Source organism: Triticum urartu, chromosome 5 (assembly GCF_003073215.2).
Source record: "Triticum urartu cultivar G1812 chromosome 5, Tu2.1, whole genome shotgun sequence".
Taxonomy (NCBI): domain Eukaryota; kingdom Viridiplantae; phylum Streptophyta; class Magnoliopsida; order Poales; family Poaceae; genus Triticum; species Triticum urartu.
In genome coordinates this window covers 455582870-455610458 of record NC_053026.1, presented here as the reverse complement: position 1 = coordinate 455610458, position 27589 = coordinate 455582870, and the positions used below count along the sequence as shown (strand labels likewise).

The 27589-nt window shown below is 45.9% G+C and overlaps 1 pseudogene; it reads right to left on the bottom strand.

Moving 5' to 3' along the window:
- Positions 1-11964: 11964 nt before the first annotated feature.
- On the bottom strand, positions 11965-26886 carry LOC125509770 (annotated as a pseudogene).
- Positions 26887-27589: the final 703 nt, after the last annotated feature.

The window sequence follows — 27589 nt, the reverse complement described above, 5'->3', positions numbered from 1 at the left end:
AACCGGTTCGATGAAATGCAAGGTATGCGTATGATGTTAAAAAGAAATTAATTTTCATACTAGAAGTGATATGCATATATAGAGGTTAACTCAAAAAATGCTTTGTTTATGATCATAGTTGGCGCAGTCAAGGTCGAGACCCTCAAAGGCGACCTCGCCCAGGCCAAGAAGGAAGCCGAGGCGAATAAGGCAGCTGCTAATATAGCGGCTGCTGAACTAGAGGCCGAACAAACTGCCCGCCGCCAACACGAAGCTCGGGTGGCCGAAGTTGAGCAGGAGCTGAAGGATGCCATCCGAAAATGTGAAACATTGGAGCAAGAGACCTCGACCCAGTCCTCCAAGCTTGCCAAGGCTCTCTAGGATGCCAAAGAAGCGAGAAGCGAGTCCCGGAGCACTTGCAACAAGATCCACCAGGTGAGGCAGATAGCGGCTGGTAAGGCCTTTCTTTTGCAGAGTACCTTTGGAGGTCAGAGGTACACTTTGCTCACAGGAGTGTGGATTTATCTAGGCGCGTTTACAGATCTTCTGAAGAGTGCCGCTGATGCCGCGAAGTTCTTCCGAGCCCAGGAGGGGGACTCGGCTGAGAAGTTGTTTTGGTCGCAATTTCTCGCGCTAGGACACCTAACGCCACTGAACGACTAGCTGAAGCAACTGGTAGAGCTGCATATGGTGGCGGGTTTGGCTATGAAGGACCTGATAGTCCAACTTTGGTCGACCGAGCCGATCCTTAGCAGCTACTTTGGTTTGGTGGCACGGCTGGTCGACACGCGACTGCAGATTGATGTTGTGAAGCGCTCGGCCTGCATAGAGGGTGCCCGGATGACCTTCGCCCGCGTCAAAATGTAGTGGGCAAAGATGAAGGCCACCGAAGTGGCAACCGCGGGCCCGCCGGAGGGAAAAGATCATCAGAAGCCGGAGAGGTACTTTGGCGACGTCCTGGAAGGAACCCGAGAGATAGAGGGCCAATGTTCGAAGGAAATAATATTTAATTAGATGTGTTTGGGTTGTACAAACTATGTTGTAAACCCATGTTGTCATATATCTATGTTTTGCGCCTTTTGTTTCAAGCGATTTTTTCTCCTGTGCGGCCGTTTATTGTTATATTTCTGAAAGTTGCCAGTCGTCAGCTTCAGTCCCCATGTAGATTCTACAGGGGTGTTCGACATAACGTGTGACCACACTTTATCCAACGTCTTGGTCCATAAAGGAGGTGTCCGCGAGGTGAACCAGGCAATCGGACTATGCGGCTTTATTACTTTCACTTAGCCATAGGATTTTGACTGTGGAGCTAAGTACTAGCCCCTTGTGCGTGTGCGGCTATCTGGGCTATGGTGCCTTTTCCATGCGACTGGATGCTACCTCTTGAGCACTGCGTTGGATTTTCCCGAAGAGGAAAGGATGATGCAGCAAAGTAGCGTAAGTATTTCCCTCAGTTTTTGAGAACCAAGGTATCAATCCAGTAGGAGGCTACGCGCGAGTCCCTCGTACCTGCACAAAACAAATAAATCCTCACAACCAACGCGATAAGGGGTTGTCAATCCCTACACGGACACTTACGAGAGTGAGATCTGATAGATATGATAAGCTAATATTTTTGGTATTTTTATGATAAAGATGCAAAGTAAAATAAAAGCTAAGTAAAAAGCAAAGGAAATTACTAAGTATTGGAAGATTAATATGATGAAGATAGACCCGGGGGCCATAGGTTTCACTAGTGGCTTCTCTCAAGAGCATAAGTATTTTACGGTGGGTGAACAAATTACTGTTGAGCAATTGATAGAATTGAGCATAGTTATGAGAATATCTAGGCATGATCATGTATATAGGCATCACGTCCGAGACAAGTAGACCAACTCCTGCCTGCATCTATGACTATTACTCCACTCATCGACCGCTATCCAGCATGCATCTAGAGTATCAAGTTAATGAAAACAGAGTAATGCCTTAAGCAAGATGACATGATGTAGAGGGATAAACTCATGCAATATGATGAAAACTCCATCTTGTTATCCTCGATGGCAACAATACAATACGTGCCTTGTTGCCCCTACTGTCACTAGGAAAGGACACCGCAAGATTTAACCCAAAGCTAAGCACTTCTCCCATTACAAGAAAGATCAATCTAGTAGGCCAAACCAAACTAATAATTCGAAGAGACTTGCAAAGATAACCAATCATACATAAAAGAATTCAGAGAAGATTCAAATATTATTCATAGATAGACTTGATCATAAACCCACAATTCATCAGTCTCAACAAACACACCGCAAAAAGAAGATTGCATCGAATAGATCTCCACAAGAGAGGGGGAGAACATTGTATTGAGATCCAGAAAGAGAGGAGAAGCCATCTAGCTAATAACTATGGACCCATAGGTCTGAGGTAAACTACTCACACTTCATCGGAGGGGCTATGGTGATGATGTAGAAGCCCTCCGTGATCGATGCCCCCTCCGGCGGAGCTCCGGAACAGGCCCCAAGATGGGATCTCATGGATACAGAAAGTTGCGGCGGTGGAATTAGGGTTTTGGCTCCGTATCTGATCGTTTGAGGGTACATAGGTATATATAGGAGGAAGGAGTACGTCGGTGGAGCAGCAGGGGGCCCACGAGGGTGGAGGGTGCGCCTGGGGGGTAGGCGCGCCCCCTACCTCGTGGCCTCCTCTTTTGTTACTTGACGTAGGTTCCAAGTCTCCTGGGTCTTGTTTGTTGAGAAAATCACGTTCCCGAAGGTTTCATTCCGTTTGGACTCCGTTTGATGTTCCTTTTCTTCGAAACCCTAAAATAGGCAAAAAAAGGGGAATTCTGGGCTGGGCCTCCGGTTAATAGGTTAGTCCCAAAAATAATATAAAAGTGGATAATAAAGCCCAATAATGTCCAAAACAATAGATAATATAGCATGGAGCAATCAAAAATTATAGATATGTTGGAGACGTATCACTAGATGAAGACAGCCCCTTGTATAACACGGGGTAAATCGCCAACGATTTGTAGTATAATACTAAGTCGCCGAATCGCCGACTAGCTCTTGCCTATCACGATAGTCAGTTTTTGGCTTTCTCTACTAAGGTACTTGACCGGACGAACCAGAAATACAATCATAGTAGTTCTCCCTTCACTATCTTAGCCGAACGAGCGGAACGTAAGGGCCGAACGAGCGGAATGTAAGCACAGGAGCTGGGTAACCCAACTATAGACCAAAGACATGATTCGGAGCCAATGCATATAATGCAATATCCAGAACGCCGAAGAGTTCCCTATAGGTGTTCGGACTTGAAATGTGCAGGGCCGCATACAGCCCCCGGTGTTGAGGCCGGACTAAGGCATGTGTGGCAATATGAGGTAGGGAGGGAACACATATGATAATATAAAAGAAAATGACTGCCAAACAAATCGGTGATCAACTGTTTCCTTTATACCTTGATTAGTATGTCAAGCCGTCTTGTTACAGATAATGCCAAAAACATCGAGGTCATTTTACACGCCAAAAGTTTATACAAGGGAAAGGTTTACACGGAGCCTAAATGAAAAGGTTTAAGAATCCCAATGATGCCCTGTTGCACGTCCGCGCCATTTCTTCTTGGTGAGATATCCTTGAATGGGAGGACTCTGATGGTCGTCAACTAAAAACAGGAACCTAGAAAAAGGTCCCCGCACGACCATAGATCAGGTAGGTTCTTTAACGAACCTACAGTGGGAGAATATTTGAGGTCCGAATAAGGTCAAGCCGTACTATGGGCCTTTTCTGCAGTGTGCATCCGGCGCTGCCCAAGGTATTTTAAGGGTGTAATTGTGTATGCAAGGTACATACACCGCAACCTTATGAGTCAATCATCAGAAGCTAAACTGCTACTCAAGCTCAGGTTCCACCGAGCTACCGCATTGTAACGCGGCTCGAACACGTTTGGCAGTGTCGTGGGTCTTGTTGACCGATGAGTTGTTCGGTTTGATGAGTCCGCCTTGTACGTCGGCCGCTAGGGCTGCGGTATGCTCCTCCATGCGGAGGGAGCGCTCCGTATTCCCATTTACTATGATGATGCCACGTGGTCCAGGCATTTTGAGTTTCAGATAAGAATAATGTGGGACTGCATTAAAACGGGCGAAAGTAGTCCATCCGAGCAGTGCATGATAACCACTATGAAATGGGACGATGTCGAAGATCAATTCTTCAATTTGAAAGTTGTTTGGCGAGCCGAATACTACTTCCAGTGTTAGTGAGCCCGTTCAGCGGGCCTCCACGCCGGGTATCACTCCCTTAAAGGTAGTGTTGCTAGGCTTGATTCTTGACGGGTCGATACCCATCTTACGGACAGTATCCTTGTAGATCAAGTTGAGGCTGATGCCGCCGTCCATAAGGACTCTAGTGAGATGGTACCCGTCGATGATAGGATTGAGTACCAGGGCCACCGAACCTCCGTGATGGATACTGGTTGGGTGGTCCCTGCGATCAAAGGTGATCGGACAAGCCGACCATGGGTTGAATTTTGGGGCGACAGGCTCTACGGCGTAGACGTCCCTTAATGCGTGTTTGTGCTCCCTCTTGGGGATGTGGGTGGCATAGATCATGTTCACCATTTTCACCTCGGGGGGAAACTGTTTCTGTCCCCCGGTGTTCGGTGGGTGAGGCTCATCATCGTCCTTGCTTTGGGGTCCTTTCCCCTTATGTTTGGCATTTAATTTACCGGCCAATTTGAAAACCCAGAAATTTATGTTGGTGTGGTTGGCAGGCTTGTCAGGGGTGCCATGAATCTGGCATGGTCTATCTAGTATTTTATCGAAGTTGGACGGACTATCCCGAGTGCCTTTGAATGGCTTCTTCCGCTGGCCGGGTTTGGATCCACTGAATCCGGCGTTTACTGTCGTATCCTTTGTTTCTTTGTTATTGTTCCAATGCTTGTTTTTGCTACGTCGTGGCCTGCCATTGCCATCCCTGGCCTGGGAAGTGTCGGGGTCGCTGGTACTGTTGCTTCTACGAGCCAACCAGCTATCTTCGCCCGCACAGAAGCAGGTCATAAGTGCAGTAAGAGCTGCCATAGTCTTCAGCTTTTCCTGACCGAGGTGTCGGGCGAGCCATTCGTCATGGACTCTATGCTTAAATGTCGCTAAGGCTTCAGCGTCCGGATAGTCAATGATTTGGTTCTTTTTAATTAACAACCGATTCCAATGTTTGCGAGCTGACTCACTGGGTTGCTGGATTATGTGACTCACGTCATCAACATCCGGTGGCCAGACATAGGTGCCCTGAAAGTTGGCTCGAAAAGCATCCTCTAGGTGTTCCCAACTTCCAATGGAGTTCTCTCGAAAGTTGTTCAACCAGTGTCGCGCTGGTCCTTTCAGCTTTAGAGGGAGGTATTTAATGGCATGTAGATCATCTACGCGAGCCATGTGAATGTGGAGAAGAAAATCTTCAATCCATACGACGGGATCCATCATTCCATCGTATTGCTCGATGTTCACGGGTTTGAATCCTTTCGGAAATTTGTGCTGCATTACCTCATAGGTAAAGCACATAGGGTGTGCGGCACCTCTGTACCGGGCGACATCGTGACGGAGTTCGGATGAAATCTGTGTTCAGTGTTGACCCCGAACTTGATTATATTTGTCGTGCCAGCCTTGATGGTCGTCGTCTCGTGTGGGGGCACGTCCTCCTGATCCATAGATTGATCTGGTCTGGCCAGCTCTATTGGTCAGGTCCTGGCATAGGTCGTATGTGTAGCCCGAAGCCGTTGTCTCCCTGCCTCTATGGCGAGGGGGCGCGGGCTGGTGTTCAGCATGATTAGCCTATTTGTCCCGTCCATGTGGTGGTCGGTCCGTAGATCAACCTGATTGTATTTTGACGGTATTGGCGCAAGGGCCTCGTCGTTGAATTGTGATAGTACCCTGCATTTTGGGTAACTCTTTGTTGGGCGCTCCAAGCCATATCCTTCTTCGGCGGCTAGGACCTTAGTCCATCTGCTGTTGTTTCTTTTTCAGGCTTCGTGCGGTGGAGATGAGATGTCGCTTGAGGCGTTCTTGTTCGAGGGCTTCCTTTGGGATGATAAAATCTTTGTCATCGAGGCTAACATCCTCTTTGGAGACAAGTAAGTAGTTACCATCTTCCGAATCCTCATGATCGGCAAGTTCGTTAGGCTTGAATTAACCCTCTTCCCTCTCATCCTACTCGAATGCAGGCTCAACGGGGTGGTCGGGGTCTTCGGTGTTGTCCGGAGTGTCACTGTCTCCGGTGCCTGTATTGCTTTCCCCTCCCTGACGCGATCATGAGCGGCGCCACTGACGGTGGCATTTTTGTGGTTCATCGATGGGCTCATACTCATCTGGGTCTTGAGTGCCATCGTCGTCCTTCTTCTCAGGCATGTCCACCATGTATACATCGTAAGTAGAAGTGGCCGTCCAACGCCCAGTGATGGGAGGGTTTTGACCTGATTCAGCTTCGACATCGTCGTCCATGCCATCGGTGTCTTCGGAGGCGTAGTCTAGCATGTCGGTTAGATTCTCGACAATGGCTATGAAGTGGGTGGTGGGTGGGACGTAAAATTCGCTAGTCTCAACCCCCAGTTCGAACTGGGCGTAGTTCGGAGGTGACGCCTCCGTGATGGCGAGAGATTGTATTATGTCCAGTGTTTCGTTTAAGAACAAGAGCTGGACAGGAGACTGGGGATCTGCGGAGCTAGGTTCGGTGATAACCACTTGACCGAGCCCGAAGGACGCAGACCTTGAGAGTTCGGAGTTGGTGTCCAAAGGCGAGTACGGCTTCTCGATGACGGGGAGAGTCCTGTTTGACTCCGGGTCCGCTGACAGCGTGGTCGCATCTGGGTCTTCGGCTAGAAGCTCCGTGATGGGGGAGAGTCCGGCGGGGTTCACCCTGCCGTCTTTGGACTAAATGGTCCGCCCCGGATCTAAGGCCGAGGCGAAGACGAGCATCGACCCCTGGACGGGATCTGATAGTAGATCCAAAGGGCATACTTCGTGTGGGTGGGGAATGGCGGCCGAGGTCGTGAACCCCTCGAAGATCAAGTCTCCTCAGATATCGGCGATGTAGTTTCAACTTCCAAACCTGATCTGGTGACCAGGGGCATAGCTATCGACCTTCTCAAGGTGACCGGTCGAGTTGGCATGTAGCACAAAGCTGCCAAACACGAAAAGCCAACCAGGGAGGAAGGTCTTCCCGGAAACAGCGTCGTCGTCGATGACGAAGCGAGCCGTCGATTCTTCTATCAACAACACAACAGAACTCTCAATGAAAGCACCAATGTTGGTGTCAAAACAGGCAGATCTTGGGTAGAGGGTCCCAAGTTAGGCGCCTGAGGATCGATGGTAACAAGGGACAATAGGGACACGATGTTTACCCAGGTTCAGGTCCTCTGAAAGGAGGTAAAACCCTACGTCCTACTTGATTATATTCGATGTATGTATAAGGGTTACAAGAGTTGATCTACCTTGAGATCGTAATGGCTAAACCCTAGCTGTCTAGCCTATGAATCCCCTTTCTATGGACCTAACCCTCCGGTTTATATACACACCGAAGGGGCCTAGGGTTGTATAGAGTCGGTTTGCAGAGGAAGGAAATAGTACACCCGGACACCAAACTTGCCGCCCATGCACAAAGGAGTCCTACCCGAACACGAGGGATGATCTTTGTCTTCATGGCCCATCGGTCCGGCCCATATCGAATAGACCGGACACCCAAGGACCCCCTAATCCAGAAATCCCTCAGGACCCTCGTGAGTTATTTCGCCATATCATAACAACCTCCCAAGATGTTGTTTTGCGAGATTAACCATCATGGACAGAAGTATGGGTCGGACAGACACATGCACGAGTACGTGTTGCTACATGGAGAGCCCATGGAGAGCCCAAGGCACGAGTGTTCCCCCACGGTGCGTCAGCACAGCTGATATGTATCACTGCTTTGAGCGCTAAGACTCTGATCGCCTACGCGCGGTTGCAACAGGCCGGCCCATTCAATCGCGCTAAGGGGTGCTCGCAACGGCCGGTTTTGGGACCTTTTTGGAAGCTTCCCGCAGCTTTGGGAGCTCTTGGGCTGTTTTCTTTCCTTTTTTGCTGTTGTTTTACATGTTTTTTTCGATTTTTTGTCTTTTATTTTCTTCTCTTTTGTTTTATTCAAGAATGCAAAAACTTAATATAATATGAATTTTTGAAATAAAACGCATTTTTAAAAATTTACACTTTCAACTTTTGTTTTTTTAATGTTCAGAATTTCAAATTTGTTCACAATATCAAGAAATTTTCACAAATTTAAAATATTGTTCACTTTCAAAAAGTGTTCAAGATGTCGAAATTGTTCACGAACATTTTTTAATTCCTGAACATTTTTTGAATCCATGAACATTTTCTGAATTTCCGTTAACGTTTTTTGAGTTCTTGAACATTTTCAAATTTTTAATCATTTATTGAGTTCATTTTCCTTGAACATTTATTGAATCGTTTAATGTTTTTGTATTCACATGAACATTTTTTTAATTTTTTTGGATTTTTTTATGAATTTTGAATTTTCATGAGTTTCTGGAATTCATGAGGATTTTTTGAATTTCATGAATATGTTTGATTTCATGAATATTTTTTGAATTTGCGTGGGAATTTTTTTTCTAATTTAAAACCTTTTGTTTTGTGTTCATGAAAAATTTCAAATTATAAATTATCTGACCGAGAAAATGAAATGAGAAAAACGAAAAAAAAACATGCGCCATCTTGCTAGGCCAGGCCCATCCGAGCATGAGAAGCGGGCGACGCGTGGCAGACGCGCGTATCGCTCGCAGCGAACGATACACAGAGCAGGCTTCCCCGGCAATGTACAGTACGCTCCGTGCCCTGGCGCATGGTGCTCTACTGCACTTGTGCCGCCGCGCCATCCATTGCTCTGGCCTTAGGTGTTTTTTCTCTAATGTTCACACATCAAGTTTGCTTTTGTATTGTCCCTTCGGGGATATCCAATAAAAATTTCTTTTGTACATGGCAGCTTTATTATTAATAACATGGCATTTTTATTTTTAATAATAATATGAAATTTTCATTTTTAGGAGAATGGCAGTTTTCTTTTTAGAAGGATGTCATTTTTATTATTCGAGAGCATGTCATTTATTATTATTGTTCTCATGTCAGTTTTATTATTAAGAAGATGGTAAGAGCATTGCAATATTTTCTGTTGGTATTGCAATCTTATTTTTTTATTTTCATTTGGCACGACATGTTTTATGATTTTTTGCACACTGGACAAAATAAACAAAAAATGTACAGCATATTTTTTTAGGTTCATGACAAATACAAAGAAAAGAGGTTTTTTTGTGAGGGGAGAAGAAAAGAGTTAACTTGATGTATGGGCCTATCAGGCCTTGTACAATGGGAGGTGCTTACAGAAATAAACCAGACTTTTTTTAAGCACTGGTGCTTATTTGTACAAGGTAGACGCTTAACTAAGCGTCTCTTCTATAGAAATAGGCACCGGTGTTTTAGAAAATCTCAGTTTATTTTTCTAAGCACCTCTCTAAGCATCTCCCATTGTACAAGGCCTCAGGGTTCTTCTTAGATCTCCCATCCGGTGAACCATCGAACAAGTAGCCAAACATTCGCATATGTCTGGGCGTTACAGGACGCAGATCTTGTCGAAGCTTTAAACAACACAAGGGAACCTAATGCGAGAAGATGAATGTTTTGCTTTGATGGATATGATGTCCACGACTGAATTTATTTAGGTTGAAGTGACTCTCTGGGCACTCTTGTACTTAAGGAGGCAAGCGTTGCATGAAAATATTTTCCAAAGCCCACTGTTCACGCATAACTTCATTATGAGGTATATTCAGGATCTGGAAGAGTGCAAGCCTAAGAGATCTCCACAAGCAACAATGGCAAACCAGCGACAAGCTTCTCCGCGATGGATTCCACCACCGCTTGGATCTGTAAAGATAAGGGTGGCTGTTGCAGTTGCAAGAAACCAAAATAAAGGCTCGTTCAGTGCGGTGTGCAGGGACTCTTCAGGGCTTTATTTGGGTTCATCAGTTATCAGAATACATGGTATAATAGACCCACCGACGTTGGAAGCTCTAGCATGTGGTGAAGCACTTTCTCTAGCTTTCGATCTAGCATTATCACATGTAATTAATTCACTGAAAAATAGTGCGCTATAACACCGCTAATAGCACGCTATAGCGTGTAGAGAATTGCTACACTAAATTAACTTGTGTACAATGTCTCCCTAATAGCACGTTATAGCGCGCTATAGCACGCTAATAGCATATTTTCAGGGGCCGTGCTATTTTTTGCAGTGTGCTATTTTTTTCATTGAATTAATTATCGCCTCCAATTGCCAATGTGTGGTCATGGACATCAACAAGCAAAATGGATGTGCGTGTATGCAAGCATTGTTAAGGAAATTGAAGAGACTGCAAAAACCAACAACTACTGCACCTTCATGTTCGAGGGTAGAGCTACTAATCTTGAGACACATAACCTCGCTAAGCACGCTTTCGGTCTGTATTTTGGGCGCCATGTGTGACTGTTAAACCCACTAGATTTTTCCCTGGGATCGATAGCTAGCTAAGCTATTAGGGTCCTTGTTAGACTAAAAAAACGCAAACATTCGCTTTATCTTGTTTCCCTAGGATCGAGAACGTTCGATAGGACTTTCTCCTTGGGGATCTATAGCTAGCTAAGAGCATCTCCAGCCAGGTCCTCAAGAAGCCTCCCCAGGCGCATTTTTAAACGCCGGCGGGCAAAAAACGACCCATTCGGGGTCCTAGGAACCAGTTTTGCGCCGGTTTTGACGAAAGTTACGGCCGGCACGCCCATTCCAAACCCAGTCTCCCGGGAGGCAGCTGGGAACGCCGGCATCTCTTTTTCGCATGCAACGGCCCACTTGTCAGCCCCTCTTTCTCCCCTCTCTCTCATCTCTCCTCTCCTTTCTCTCTTTTCTTTCTCCTCTCTCCTCTCATCTTCCTTCCACCACGGCACCACCTACCACACACAGCCGGAGCGGGGCTCGCGCGGCCGTGGCGGCGCACGCATGGCCAGGGCGGGGCTCGCGCTCGCGCGGCCGGAGCAGAGCATGGCCGGGGCTTGCGGAGCGGAGCGCGTATGGACAGGGCGGGGAGGGGCTCGCGGAGCGGAGCGCGCATGGCCAGATGAGGAGCCATGGCGGCGCGGCGGCGAGGCCGCCGCTCGTGCTCGAAGAGCTCATGTCGGCGCCGGAGCGTGGTGTCCGGCGTGCCCTCGCCGTCGACGCTCATGCCCGCCTCCGCCCCGCTCCTCCACCTCTACGACTGCTGGTCCACCTACAAGTACGTCAACTTCTCCCGGACCATCTACGACGCCATGGCGTACCTCAACGACACCATCACCGTCAACAACAACTACATCTCCATGCTCGCCGCGCTGAAGCGATACGGCGACGACACGTCCGTCTGGGCGCCGCCGCAGACGGAGCGCGACGGGTACTGGCCTTCGCCCGCGGCCTCGGGGGGCGACGTCGACGCGCACGGCGTGCCCAAGGGGCTCCCCGCGGACGCGACGGTGTGCGGCGTCGGGTGCGACTACAAGACGGTGCGGGAGACGGTGTGCGGCGCCGGGCCTCGCCTCCATCCATGCGCGTCCGCGCCTTCGCCGGTTTGCGAGTCACCGGCAAGCTGCCCCAGCCTCAAGTTGCCTCCGCTGTCGGGCTTCACCAGCAAGCAACAACGCCCGCCGGTCGTCTTCTCCATGGTCATCCCACGAGTCACGCCCGCGTCCACGCTCGCCGGGTTCCTCACCGGGCACACGGGGCACGAGGACGGAGCGGCGGCGGTCGAGCTCGGTGGGCTCGTGCGCAGTGCGTTCGTCAGTCGGATGGGGGGCGGCTGGAATTTTTTTTGTCCCAGATGCAAAAAATCTGCCGGTGCCTTCTCAGAGGCCAAAAAACGCCTCCACAACGGCTGGAGATGCTCTAAGCTATTAGGGTCCAAAGAACAACAGCGACCTCAGCACACCGCACAAGCTGTCAAACTTTTGGGCCGTCAGCGTACCACGCAGCCTAGCACACACGTAATCTCAGTAGATACATGTGGTGCTCATCACCACAACTCCAGTACACAAAAAATATAACAATTGTCACCGAAGTACAGATACATTAACTACAGTACACACGACGCAGCGCCACATCAGTTAATCATATCCACCCTGCAGACGATCCTCCACCAGGGCGCTCAGAAGCCACGTGATCTCTGCTGTTCAGCTGGTCCATGTAGGCCTGAGGATACCTTCACAGGGGAACACAAATCCATTTAAACTTTGGACCGGTGCGTATGATTTATTATTTATTTTTCTCGAAAAAATAGGCCGATGGTAACTGATGTGGTTAATTATACTCCAACGATTGTGCCTATGACAGATTACCAGCTTCTTTATTTTGCGGTGAGATTTACCAGCTTTTCACTGATTGACATGTAGAAAAACATACCCAATTTGCATGGAGGTATCATGCTCCGGGTGTTGGAGTACTCTGGAGCTAGACTGCCCTCCGTCTTGCCAGGACATATGGACCGCATTCTCTCCGCAGCTGCTGGTGGTATCTTGCAACTGACACGAACAAGAAATCAGTCATCAGATTCTTATTAGCCACATTTTAGTGAAAGAAATCCCTTTAAGATAAATGTACTTTTATGTTGTCTTGTTCAAATTTTTAATCAAGCATTGGCAGGGAATTTGGTGTGTTATACGTCAGATACTGTAACCTGTACCCCCGCAAAAAAGAAAGATACAGTAACCTCAGTGATGTTACCTTCTTCCTCAAGTCTTTGTTTTCATCCTGCAATTCTTGCTCCTGCAGAACATCATTTTAGGCAGTTATTAAAGAAACAATATCAACCGAAGAAGGATGCAAAAGAACTGGAACAGAAAATGATGCAAAATTTGACATCAAGATAATACGAATTTCATGCTTACCTTACTTTTCAGTTCAAATAGCTGATCGAGTAATACTTGATTCTGCAAACCATACGACTTTGTCATGCATGACACATATCACATATATACTAAAAATATTGAACAATGTTTTAATATCTCATATAATAGATCTAGACAACAATGCAAATAGAAAATAGCAACACTTAAATGCTTTCTATTAGGAAATGTTTATTAATTGAATTCAAACTTGATCTATTTAACTATTTTAGCTTGTCACCACTTCCGGTGTTGCTCCCTCCAGTTAGTTTTCCGTCATTAGGTATGTGAGGAGACTCGAACCCATGTGGCTTGAGTGGAACCATAGCCCAATTGCCATTAAGCTAGAAGGGTATTCCAACGGGGGGAGTTTCCTTCCATTTTCTTTTTATGTTTTGCTTAAACTGAAGCATTCAATGAAAAACATCTGAACTTGGTGAACGCTTAGCCTCTGTGACATGAGATGTCGAAGTTCTCTACCTTTTTTGACCTGATATGCTTGAGGGATGCATCTATTTGGTTCTCTATCTGGTCAAGCTCCTTCATGCTAAGTGGGCCCAGATCCTCACCAAGAATATTTCTACGTATGAGAATGAGAACCAATATCAGGAACACTGCAATCCATATTATATATGCACGAAAGTAACTATTCACCCCCATCTCTGAAGACTACCTTTGTGAACTTTGAAGAAATTCAACTCTGGTCTTGAGCTTCAAATATTCCTGGTAATTAATCTAGTTACAACAAGAAAAGTATGAAATATTACATGTCAGTTCGACTGATATAATACTTGTGGGAAAAGGAAGCTCAAAGGTTCAGAATAATAGACCATGTTGGACAAACAAACAAGATAGTTCCAAAAAAATTTGCTGTCCCAAAAAATGGGAAGCTGGGAAGTATTTCCCTTTTTTTTAGGGGAAGCTGGGAAGGGTTTCTGTTTTTGAGAGGAAGCTGGGAAGGATTAATCATTAAGAAGGACAACGATATCCATGGTAGGTCAGTTTTCACGAGAGCTAGTGTCGGTTAATTCACATAATATGATTATTCACAGAGGAATACACCTGGTAAGGCAGGTAAATCCTCGATCACTACACATAGGTGAAGTTAAATGGTCTCCTGCGAATGCTTTTAATTTACAAAAATACACTTAAACTCGTATCACGCACATCACATGGTTCAGGGCCATAAAGAAACTGATTTTTTTCCTGCCGAGGTTTCAAGTGTTAAACATACATGACAGGCGCATATCTACATGACAGGCCCATCTTAGGAGATAGTTAGGTTGTTAGAGTATAATGTTTATCTCATGTAACTTCATATCTCTATCTCCTTTTTTGATCTCTAAGTATGTAATCTCAACCGTATGTATGCGCTGTTATGGGAGGTGCGCCCCATCTATATAACACGAAGCCGTCAGCTTGAGAAGGCAAGACGTTCCGCTAGTTCGCACATGGTAATCAGAGCCCCATCTCTTTCCAACTACTGAGATCCCATCTACACGAGCCTAGCCATGTCTTCCTCCTCCTCCGGTGCTTCCCAGGCTACCCTCAATGGGCAGGTCACCGAGAAGCTAACACGCACGAACTACGTGCTCTGGCGCACACAGGTCACTCCCCACCTGCGCGGCGACGACGTCTTCGGCTACGTCGATGGCACCACACCGGAGCCGGCCAGGCTTCATGTCACCAAGGACAAGGATGGCAAAGAAAGCGCTGAGCCCAACCCTCTCCACCCAATCTGGGTCCGGGAGGATCAGCAGGTGTTGGGCTACTTGCTCAGCACCCTCTTCAAGGAGGTACTCATCGCGGTGACCACGGTCACCACGGCACGCGCTCTGGACAGCGTTGGCAGGTATATTTTCCTCGCAGTCCATGAGCCGTGTGAACAACATCAGGACGACGCTCATCAATGCGCAGAAGGGCAACCAGACGGTTGCCGCCTACTTCTCCTCTCTCCGTGGCCTCGCCGATGAGCTTGCCACCGTGGGGAAGGCCATCCAAGACGACGAGCTCATCTCCTACATCATCCACGGCCTCGACGTCGACTACCAGCCCCTCATCTCTGCCCTCGATGCACGTGTCACGCCGGTCTCCCTCGATGAGCTCTACGCCATGCTCAGCAACTTCGATCAGCGCATGGCCTAGTTCAATCACTCGGGCAACGGCGGCTTCCGCTCCTCTGCCAACGCCGCGGTGCGTGGCCGTGGTGGTGGATCACGTGGCCGTGGCTCTTCTCGCGCCAAGGGGCGGTCTGGAGAACACGGTGGTGGCGGCAACAGCGGCGACGACAACGGCCGCTCTGGTGCATCCCATGGTCGTCGTGGCGGTGGTCCAACTCGGGCCCGACCAAAGATGCCTTGCTGCCAAATTTGTGGTAAGCCAGGGCACACCGCGAAGGATTGCTGGTACCGTTATGATGAAGATGACGATGACTCCCAAGATGAAGAAAAAGTGGCTGCCGCAGCTGATGGATCCTACGACATCGACACAAAATTGGTACGCTGATAGCGGCTGCCACCAATCACATCACCAATGAGCTTGAGAAGGTCACCATGAAAGAAACGTACCGTGGCAAAGATCACATCCACACGGCAAGTGGAGAAGGTATGCAGATTTGTCACATTGGTCATTCTACTTTTCGTACCCCTCACAGTTCAACTCATCTCAAGAAAATTTTGCATGTCCCTAGTGCTGCTAAAAGTCTCCTCTCCGTTCATAGAATTGCCCTTGATAATCATGTTTTCCTCGAATTTCATCCATATTTCTATTTGATCAAGGACCAGGCCACGAAGAAGGTTCTCTATCGAGGTAGATGTGTTCGAGGGCTTTACCCGTTGATTCCGGAGCTTAGGAGACTCAATAAACAAGCCAATGGTGTTGTCAAAGTCTCGTCAACACAGTGGCATGATCGATTAGGGCATGCTGCTTTTTCTTTAGTTGAAAGATTGCTTGGGAAAAATAAACTCCCATTTGTTGGTGAGCGAAATGTCGAAACTATTTGTGATTCCTGTCAATGTGCTATAAGTCATCAATTACCTTATCCAATATCTACTAGTGTTTCTACCAAACCACTTCAATTAATCTTCTCTGATGTGTGGGGTCTTGCTCCCACTTCTGTTGGTAGACATGAGTATTATGTGAGCTTCATAGATGACTATAGCAAGTTTGTATGGATTTACCTCCTCAAAAAGAGATCCGATGTCTTTCAAGTTTTTCAAAACTTTCAAGCCTTGGTTGAACGAAAATTTGATAGCAAAATTATTGCAGTCCAATTGGACTCGGCGGGGGGGGGGGGGGGGGATGAAAAACTAAACTCCTTCTTCCAAACACTTGGCATATCACACCATATATCATGCCCTTATGCCCATCAACAGAATGGCTCTGCTGAACGAAAGCACAGACACATAGTTGAGGTCGGGCTAGCTCTCCTGGCAGGGGCCTTCATGCCCCTCAAGTTTTGGGATGAGGCTTTTCTTACCGCTGTTCACATCATTAATATGCTCCCTAGTCGAGTCATCAACAATGAAACTCCGGTAGAAAGACTTCTTCACACAAAACCAGACTACAAATCCCTTCGCGTGTTTGGGTGCGCTGGTTGGCCCAATCTTCGCCCATACAATAAAACAAAACTCATGCTTCGCTCAAAGCAATGTGTTTTTCTAGGGTATAACCCTCAACACAAAGGTGTCAAGTGTTCAGATATATCCACTGGCCGTGTCTATATATCTCGTGACGTCGTTTTGATGAAACAAAATTTCCATTCGCCACCTTACATCCAAACGCCGGTGCTCGCCTTCGAGAAGAAATTCTCCTCCCGCCCACTCATCTCATCACTATTGATCAAGGGGATCCGAATTATGATGATCAACTGTTGACTAATCTTGCTACTAATGGTGTGAATGAGCTTTCTCATGATGTTACAGGAGATAACAGTGAAAACAATGGAGAAATCTATGAAAAAAAATGCGCCAGTAGCTCAATATCACATTTGTCTGCATCCAGGAGGCAAATCCTCCTCGGGATCGGCTCCGCTGCAGCAGTTCAGTCGACCCCCCACGGGATCCACGCCGGCAGACGCGCCAGCAACAGCGCCAGCCGACCGCGCGGCTGTTCCCAGCCCAGCGCGCGCCACGCGTCACGCCTCAACTGGTGGCGGCCCGAGCTCCTCCCCGCGCCAACCCTCGTCCGGCACGCGGTAGCTCGCGGCTCGTCAGGACGGCGCGCGATTCCGTGACCAGCCGGTCACGTACAAGCGGCGCGACCCGATTTGCCAGTCTGACACGGGGCACGGGCCTGCTGCGGGATCTAGCGCGGACTCCTGCGCACCCGCGCGCGCGTCCACACGCCTGACTGGCGTCTGACTCGAGGCGGATACGCCATCATCCACCAATGATGAGGTCCCTGGATCTTCTGCGCCAACTGAAGATGCTGCACCTGATCAAACTGCCACAGAAGATCCGGCGGGAGCAGATTCTGCTATAGGAGCTTCTGCTCCGGGATTCTCTGTGGCTGGAGATCCCGCTGTTGCACTGTCACGACATACACGACCACAACATGGGGTAATACATCTTGTTAATTATAAACACATAACCAAATATGGTATGGTTTGTTCTACAGGTGAACCAGGTGAACCACAGACGCTTGAGGAAGCACTTGGTGATGAAAGGTGAAAAAATGCTATGAACGAAGAATACATGGCACTCAAAAAAAATAAAACTTGGCATTTAGTTCCCCCACAGCAAGGTAAAAATTTAATTGATTGCAAGTGGATATTCAGGATCAAAAGGAAATCTGATGGAACTATTGATCGCTACAAAGGTAGGCTCGTTGCAAAGGGTTTTAAACAACGGTATGGCATAGATTACGAGGACACATTTAGTCCAGTTGTTAAAGTTGCCACTATCAGTCTTGTTTTGTCTATCGTTGTTTCCAGGGGATGGAGTCTTAGGCAACTTGATGTTCAGAACGCGTTTCTTCATGGTGTTCTGGAAGAGGAGGTATACATGAAACAACCTCCTGGGTCTATAAGTAAGAGTGCACCCTCTCATGTCTGCAAGTTGGACAAAGCACTTTATGGTTTAAAACATGCACCAAGAGCATGGTATTTCCCGTCTCTGCCACAAAATGCAAACACTTGGTTTTGTGCCTTCAAAATCTGACACTTCTCTGTTCATCTACAACAAGTCCAATACATGCATATTTGTCCTAATATATGTTGATGATATTATTGTGATAAGCTCATCTAATGAAGCTATCACAGTACTGTTGAAAGATTTGAGTGTAGATTTTGCCTTGAAGGATCTTGGAGACTTGCATTATTTTCTTGGGATTGAAGTAAAGAGGCACAAGGATGGACTTCATTTCTCCCAAGAAAAGTATGATGTTGACTTGGTAAGAAAAGCTAGTCCACAAGGTTGTAAACCTACACTTACTCCACTATCCAGCTCAGATAAATTATGTCTCACACAAGGAACTCTCTTGACTCAAGAGGACAACACAAAATACAGAAGCTTGGTAGGAGCTCTTCAATACCTTACTCTTACTAGGCCTGATATTTCTTTTGCTGTCAATAAAGTATGTCAATTCCTTCATGCACCTACAACTGTTCATCTCACTGCTGCCAAACGGATAGTTAGATATGTCAAAAACACATTAAGCATGGGTCTTAATTTCAGCAAGTCATGCTCCACACTTGTCAGTGCATTCTTTGATTCTGATTGGGCAGGCTGTCTTGATGATAGACGCTCTACTGGTGGTTTTGTTGTTTTCTTTGGACCCAACTTAATTTCATGGTGTGCTCACAAGCAAGCTACAGTCTCCAGATCTAGTATGGAGGCAGAATATAAGGCTTTGGCAAATGCCACAGCTCAAATCACATGGGTTCAATCCATGCTCAAGGAACTTGGTATAAAGAGTAAACAAGCTCCATGTTTGTGGTGTGATAACCTTGGTGCCACCTATCTTTCAGCTAACCCAGTGTTTCATGCCAGGACCAAACACATTGTGATAGATTTTCATTTTGTCAGAGAAAGGGTGGCTCACAAACAACTTGACATTCGTTTTGTGCATTCCAGTGATCAAATTGCAGATGGATTCACAAAGGCATTGCCTGTCAAGAGCTTTGTAAACTTCAAGTATAATCTCAACTTAACGGAGTTGTGATTAAGGGAGGGTGTTAAACATACATGACAGGCGCATATCTACATGACAGGCGCATCTTAGGATATAGTTAGGTTGTTAGAGTATAATGTTTATCTCATGTAACTTCTTATCTCTATCTCCTTTCTTGATCTCCATGTATGTAATCTCAACTGTATGTATGCGCTGTTATGGGAGGTGTGCCCCATCTATATAACACGAAGCCGTCGGCCTGAGAAGGCAAGATGTTCTGCTAGTTCGCACATCAAGATCACGAAGATTTGGTTCAACCTACAATTTTTGCTTATTGAAGTATGTAAAAAAATTGCACTAGCTAATGCCTTAAGAATAATATGAAAACTTTATGGTACTGCTCTAGATATTTGTTTGTACGGTGAATGGAAAAAAACTATGGTGTGAATCTAAAGCAAATGCCATACTAGACGAATGTCGTGGAAATTGGAACACAGATATACAAAATGGAGCTCGAGCCATGTGAGTCCAGATGAACAATTTCGCAAAGAAAAAAAGAATCCAGATGAACAGTAAATTCCAAAACAAATTTGGCAACAAACATGTACTGTCATCTAACAAGATGTAAAGGAAAAAAGCAGTAATTATGTATTTGAAAAAAAAGTGCTCTAAAAAGCTTTTAAATAGCCTTTTCAGAGCGTTGATTTTTTTCCTTATTAGAGCAACAACACTTCTTGAAAATTTGCACGCAATTAGAAGACATGAACATGTTTGTTGTGAAAAAAAAATCCTCCTTTCCAACTTTTAAATTTTACTCTTCATCCGGGTACACAAGAGCCCGAGAACCAAAACACATTTCCCCCATGGAACATTGCTTTCTCAGCATAACAATATGTAGCTCGCAAGAAACATACAAACAATATATCAATTAATTAATCTAGAAGAGAGATAAATGTGCTTCTTTGATCAGAAACTATATTTGGTTCAAGATGAAAGGCCCATGCCCAGATTTGTCAACAAAGCTCAAACCAGTCCAGACTCCGGACAGAGGTAAACACCACACACGTTCTGACCCTCGCACAGATAATATTGATTACAGGAAAAAATACATATGGCTCTCCTTTATGTCTAGAAAAAAAAAAGCAAACCAGCTATGGAGGTGGCATGAAAGAGAGACATCACTTGTCAACTTAATTATATACTCTCTCCGATCATAAATACTTGACATGGTTTTAGTTCAAACTAAAACCACTTCAAGTATTTTCGAACAGAGGTAGTATATCTCAGTATAAATGCATTGCATATATCAAGGTATTGTTAAGAACTGATGAGGCTTACTTCATTTTCTAGCGGAGGTGCTGCTTCTTGTGAGTTGGAGTTGCAGGTACGGTATCTCTCAAGTGTTTTGTACATGCTGTTGACATAAGAAATCTAAATGATCAGTTCATATTTTCTGACAAGCAAAAATTGTAGAAAACATAGATGCATTTAGGCCGAACACATATAGGAAAAGTAACACATGAAATTCTTTAGGTATCCTTCCATTGGATGGTCCACATAGTCAAGTGCGGATTACTTGTCCACCTGAGGTGAGAGGTTGGTACATATATATTAACATATATAGTATAATGCATGCACATATACGATGAGAACGCCTGTAGTGAAGGACCTGGTCTAGAGGGCCCAACTGCCCAAGGAGTCTTACGAAGCACTGTGCAGTTCGATTAGCCTCCTTGCCATCAGGTGGAAGCAGAGTGTCTCCATCTACGCTATCAGGCCTTCCTCTAAATCTACCGCTCATGACAAGTTCAGATCTAGATCTTGTTGTGACTCCTGCTAATCTTATCCTTTTTTCTTCTAAATCTGCCTTTTATAAAGTGATATTTTAGTTTTTGTTGCACTTAGCATCTCTTTTGTAATAACTGATGGTTTCGTGCATCTTTAGTTTGTATAGAAACCAGATTCTTGTTATTTCATGCATTTGCCATGGATATGCTAACTAATAAGTACAAGTTTAAAACCTCTTTCAAAAAAACGTGATCTCAAAAGGAGTCTCAAGGAAAAGCTCTCATTATTGTAAAAAAAAATCTTTCCATCTATACTGAAGCTCCTAAGTTTGCAATGTCTTTTTTTTCCTACATAAACTTTGAATTAATTAGGGGCTCACATGTCTGAAACTTGTTTGTAGTGAGAAAGGCCTGAAGTCTTACTAGCTAGCATAACAGGTTGGTGTGTTAGGCAGCCCAGACTCGAGCCTCACATCTACCTATTAATTTGAGCATGGTACCTCCTATGCTCAACTCGTTTCAACAAACATGTTCTAGTGTTATATTCATGTAAAAAGTTTCGCGATAGAATTTGGACTTCCGCGCCATTCTGTGCAAAGAAAAAACAAAATCGATGACAAGTCCATGGAAGTCATTTTTTCATGAAACTTCACACATGAATATAATAAGAAAAAGGGTTTCCTCCCGCTTTATATTATAAAGCAAACACCCGATACATCCAGCTTGCTGGGGCCACAGTACAGAAAAGCCCAAAAGAAAAACAAGAAAAAAAAAATGAGAAATAAATGCCGACACCGGCAGATCAACGAAGAAAGGAAGACCGACAACCGCTGCACCCTTCAAAGAAGTACCACCATGCTTCCAGCATCCCGAAGCGCCGCGCACCAAACAACACCTTCAAGAAAGAATGCGACGATGCCACCGCTGTTGCCCGAACAAGTTCTAGGGTTTCCCCGGTACGCGAGGGATAGTGGAGAAGGGATATACCCGATGCCCCTCAGGAAGGTCCGACGGCGCCCGCAGGCGTCATCGCATCGGTGTCGACAGGCCGACAGGGATTTCTCCAGATCCACATCCACCACCACCACTCCAGACACTTCGAAGTGCACCATCCACGCAGCCGCCCACCAGCATGTGCCACCACGGTTACCGGACCACCCTCGCCGTCTCTCTGGACCTGCCAACACGAGGCTTGGAGAGGGAAAGGAGACAACGGCCACGAGAGCGGGCACTACTCGACCGGTGGGAGGGAACAACCTCCATCGCAAGAGCGAAGCCGACCGGACGCGGCGACGAGGACTTGTCGGGTCCTATGGCTCGGCCGGGCCCACGTGGGCCCGGACAATTCCTGTCACCGCGCTGCAACACCCCGACCAATGAAGTACTCGCCGCCCATAGACCGCCGCCGCCTCGCCACTCCCACCAGGAAGCGACACCGCCGAGCGCCGTGCCACCGGCCCAGCCCAACCCAGATGGGGCCCAAACGGGCCTAGATCTGGGCTCGGTGGACGCCGCCGGCCAATAGCGCCACCGGGTTTTAAAAATCCACACAGTGAAGTAAACCCATCTGGTAAGGGCGCGTGTAAACCCATGTTTTAAAAATCCACACAGTGAAGTAAGGACGACCCAACAACACGTGTCTAATCATGGATTAAATCAAATGGGGAAGTGTTTAGAGCATCTTCAACGATATCTGTTAAAACACACTCTATCCGTCGGTGGACCACGTATGGACGTGGCCATCCAACCATATACCTCAATTGTCCACCTCTTAAACTTAACTCCGCCAAATGGCATTGCTCAGATAAATAGCCTTCCACCAAATATGCCAATTAACTACCTGATTCTCTTAAAATAGTGATTAGTAGCTTTATTTGGCGGAATGCTACTAATCCATGCTGCTAGCATAGCTTCGGCCAAATGAAGTGAACTAATATGCTTGCTTTCGGCAAATGCAGTGAACTAGTATGCTTGCTTCTACTAAATGAAGTGAACTAGTAGTCTACTTACTTCCGCCAAATGAAATATTTGAAGAAAAATTAAGAAAAAGAAAAATTAGTGAAACAATGTGATTAGTGGCTTCCGCCAAACCTCGAACATGCCATCCGCCGAATGCTAAGCATGCTAATCCTTCCGCCAAACCGCAACAGCGGCCTTCCGTCATCTGGACGGAGAGGAGGGGGGTACGTGGTGGCTTTTTATTCATCTTGTAGATGTAATGACTCCCGCAAAGTCCTTCTAATTTGTTTTCGGTTTGCAGAATTTCGGATAACTGGACCGACGGGATATCACGTTTTATGGCAAATTGCGTCCGGACCGATGGTTGCGGGCTGTCCTTATATTTAATTGCAATGTGCATCGATTCTAATTTTTACGCACATACATGCATGGATTGATTGCAATGTTGCATGTGATGCTGGCCTGCTTGACAGGACTGACAAGATCTGCGATGGGGCATTTCACTGGATACCTTACTCTGCAAGATGGACCGTGGGAGCATAAATGACGGTTCGGCAGTCAAACTGGGCAGTCGAGTAGTTCTACACGGGGCTCGATGAACAGAGCTTAATGAAACAGCAGCATGCACGATGACGTATCTCAACACGTAACATGGTCTCCATTCTCATGAGGGTCTATGCCACGAGATGGCAGTTTGCACACCACATACCTCAATTGTCCATCGCATCAAGTTTGCACACCACATAGAAGCACTTCTCTTATGAAGGTCAGAGAATGTAACAACCAGAGCAGAGATTCATCATCTGATGCCGGTATATACTTGTGTGGCAAAAGGCTAGTATTTCAAAGCCATATACTACTTTCTCTGTGGTATTTTAGCAAACACCTTTTGCTAGTAGCAGTATATGCTACACCCGAATTCTATCTGTAAAGGACTTTGTCAATATAACATACTACTACCTCCGTTTTCGAAGCGAAGGCATATAACTTTTGGCTCAAGTCAGACGGTGCAAAATTTGAACAAATTTGTAGGAAACACTACCAACAACTACAATACTAAATAGACATAATGTAAAACTATATTTTATTATGGATTGATTGATACCAATTTGGTATTATAGTTGTTGATATTTTTTGCTAGAAACTCGATCAACTTTTGTACAATTTGACTTGAGACAAATTTTATATGCCATCCTTTTGAGAACAGAGGGAGTACTATATTGGCTCTTTGCCAACACGTATTCTGAGAATGATATTTGTGTGGTGTAGTACACATTTCATGTGGAGCTAGTCAAACATTATAAACCTCATATATGAACATGTTTGTTAATGTTTAGATTACACATGATATTACACTACTTTCTTAGTGATTCAAGGCTATATAAATTTATTTTAATTTCGCCATGTAAATGTTTAAAATGACACGTGTGATGAAGAAGCAAGTATACACCAATTAATTAAGCACCAGAACACAAGCAAACAAATAAAGTTCACCATTGTCAGTGGTGTCATTCGAGGAGTAAAATATACTTGGTTTTTTTTAGAAAGAAAGACAAAATAAAACTTCAGATCTGGATACTATATAGTCTTGCATGCAAGTTGTATAATCACTTCAGAAAAAATGAAGGCCAACCAAAGTCCTATAGGAATAGAGTATACGCCACTGGGGATCATATATTTGTTACAAATGGCAAGTTGAAGCAGAGTCAAAGTTCTGTAAATTTTAGAAGGAAATGCAAAATAAAACTTCAAATATGACCACTTTTGTCTTGCATGAAAGTTGTGTAATCACTTTTAAAAAAGGATGGCCAACAGAAGTTGTCTAGTAATAGAGTAACTCCACGTGGATCATGTATTTTCTACAAATGGCTAGTTGAAGCAGATTCAATCGTTAATGTGATGTGGATTTCCACAAGCCGTTGACGTTATTTTTTTTCATCTTTTTTCGGAAAGGAGGGTTTACCCCCGGCCTCTATGCATCAGAAATCACACAACCATATAATATGAGGTTTCGAGTACTAAACGTCCATAGTATCTTACATAATTTTAAAAGAAAAAGAACCGAAAACTCAAAACAAGGCTCCAACAAGATAAAATGACTCATTCACATATCCTATCAATTGATCGTTAGGCTAAAATAGATGTGGCACAACATATATGGCTATATCTACCCGCAATTTACTTGAAATAAAATCATCATAGAAAATAAAACCAATCTTAACAGAACATATTGTCTTGCATGCATATGTATAAGTCAACTCGATGTACTCCCTCCGTTCCCAAATACTCCGTCAGTTCCTAAATATAAGTCTTTTTAGAGATTTCAATATAAACTAAATACGAATGTATATAGACATATTTTAAAGTGTAGATTCACTCATTCTGCTTCGTATGTACTAGTTCATATTGGAATCTCTAAAAATACTTATATATATAAACAGAGGGAGTATAAGTCTTTTCAGATATTCCAACAAGTGACTACATTCAGAGCAAAATGAGTAAATCTATACTCTCTAAATACTTCCCTATCTTGTAGTCCATTTGAAATGTCTAAAAAGACTTGCATTTAGGAAACGGAGGGAGTATATTTTCAGTGGATCGTCTGTCAGTTCCTCACATGGGTAAGACCACACTACCACAATCAGCACTCCTATATTGCATGCAAAGCTGGGGAACGTGGGCTATTGTTTTCTGAGTTGATATGAAGTCTGTTGGAAGAGATCACTTGGCATCTGACGTACGTACGGTTGGGCAGTCAGAGCACACAGCACCGAGTATTTTACACGGGGCTCAATGAAGATGGGTGGGTTTTTTGATCGGACAGCTGCTACCTTCAATGGAACAGTATGTATCACCTTCTCTATATTTCTCAACGCACACATCACCAAACGGGGTATGTACGGAGTACTACTACCTACCAGAACGTGTTAATGACCAAAACAGGCTTCTAGTCGTACGTGTTATTTACATGGGGAAGTACCGGATTGCTCATTTATATTTTGGCAGTGGATGAGAGTGATTAGTCGACAAAGTGCACGAATGCACGACGGATCTGATAAAGCATAAAAATGGGAAAAGCAAGGGCCAACAAAACAGAAGCTCGATCTAAAGATGGAAGCAGGTGGATATATCGTTTCACTGTTCTTTCGTATTATAGCAAGAGATCCAGATAATAAATCGTGCACTTATTCCTCTACTGACAAGCAAACAATCTGTTGTCAATCTACCTGATTGTCGATGCAGTTAACGATCGATCGAACGCCTAATATGATAGGGATTAGCTAGCTGATCTCCATCACTACTTTTTTTCAACAAATAAGAAGAAAAGGAGGTTTATTGCAGGCAAGAAATAGAGGTATATTTTTGCCAGATCTCGGTGATCCGGGCGACCAAGTGAGACCAAAACGACGAAAAAAATTGAACAGATAGGGTCGAAGAAAGCTAAGATTTAACAAAAAAAAAATCTACAAACAGGTTGCGGACCTAAGCCAAATCGATTTGCCCAGGAAACCTGCTCTACTAGAAGCGCGTGAACCCAAAGAGAGGCAATTAGATTCAAGGATTGAAAGGGCATCGGTTCGATTAATCGGCCCAAACCTGGATGGGTTTACTTCTAGAGCTCCTATTAGCGTTGTTGCTGTTGGCCGATCTATGCATGCACTGTGGAGAGTAACAGCGAGCGTTGGTTTAGTTACGCACCATGAGGAGCTTGAGAACTCGAAGAGGCGGCCGCGGCCGGAGAAGATGATGAGGGCGACCTCGGCGTCGCAGAGCAGCGAGAGCTCGTAGGCCTTCTTGAGCAGCCCATTCCGGCGCTTGGCGAACGTCACCTGCCGGCTTATCTTGTTCTCGATCCGCCTCATCTCCACCTTCCCCCGACCCATCTCCTCCTCTCTTTCTTTCTCTCTCTAGGTCTCCTTTTATTTTCCGCAGCCAGCAGAGCGATGTCTGATCATATGCTTGCTCGTTGCGTCTAATTGCCTAAATAGTCTCTCTCTACAAATCTCTCGACTGTCGATCACCACTTCACCACCGATCGATCGCTTATTAGCTTCGGCCACCCTCTCTGCCCCTTCTCTCGGGCTGTCGGGCATGGGTACTGTAGCTTTAAGGTGGTGGTGGGGCAGCGGGTGCGTGAAATGATTGATGAGTCCATGACTTGATGTTAGATTAGTTCGTACCGACGCGCGAGCTGAGGTGAACCCGCTCGCTGACGACGCAACAGTACGTACCGACGGATCCAATCCAAGGGGAGGCGTCGCAGTAAAGGTCTGACGAGCGGACGGCAGCTCACGCTCGCCGAGCTGGAATATAGATGCTACTGTAGCTCTCGATCCATCGAGGCTGAAGAGGACGGGTGGCACGTGTCGACGAGCGTGTGGAGGAACAGACGAGTGAGGTAACCAAACCACCAGCACCGGCAGCTGGCACCGCTATACCTAGCTAGTATGGCTTGTACCCAAATGCTTCTGCGCTATTCGGTTGTTGCGAGTCCCTACTCCCTAGCCACGTCCTTAGCTTGTAGGGCTTCCGTCGTAGGGCCGTCGCTCAGCGCTGAGCGCTCTGAACTCCCTTTATTTCTCCTCTCGCCCTCGCCTCAGCTCCTTTTCTGCTGGTCGCCAGTGACCATGTAACCTGTTGCTTGTTTCTATCATCACGGGAAATAAAGGGGAGAAAAAAGGCATGGCAGAGGACGAGGGGGGGAAGGAGCACGGGAGGATGAGGCACCCGGGGTGCCCTTGCCTTTGCCGCTGCCGAAGAGCCTCATGGCTAGGGTTTGGGTTGTTACCAGCGAGGAAGCACGAAG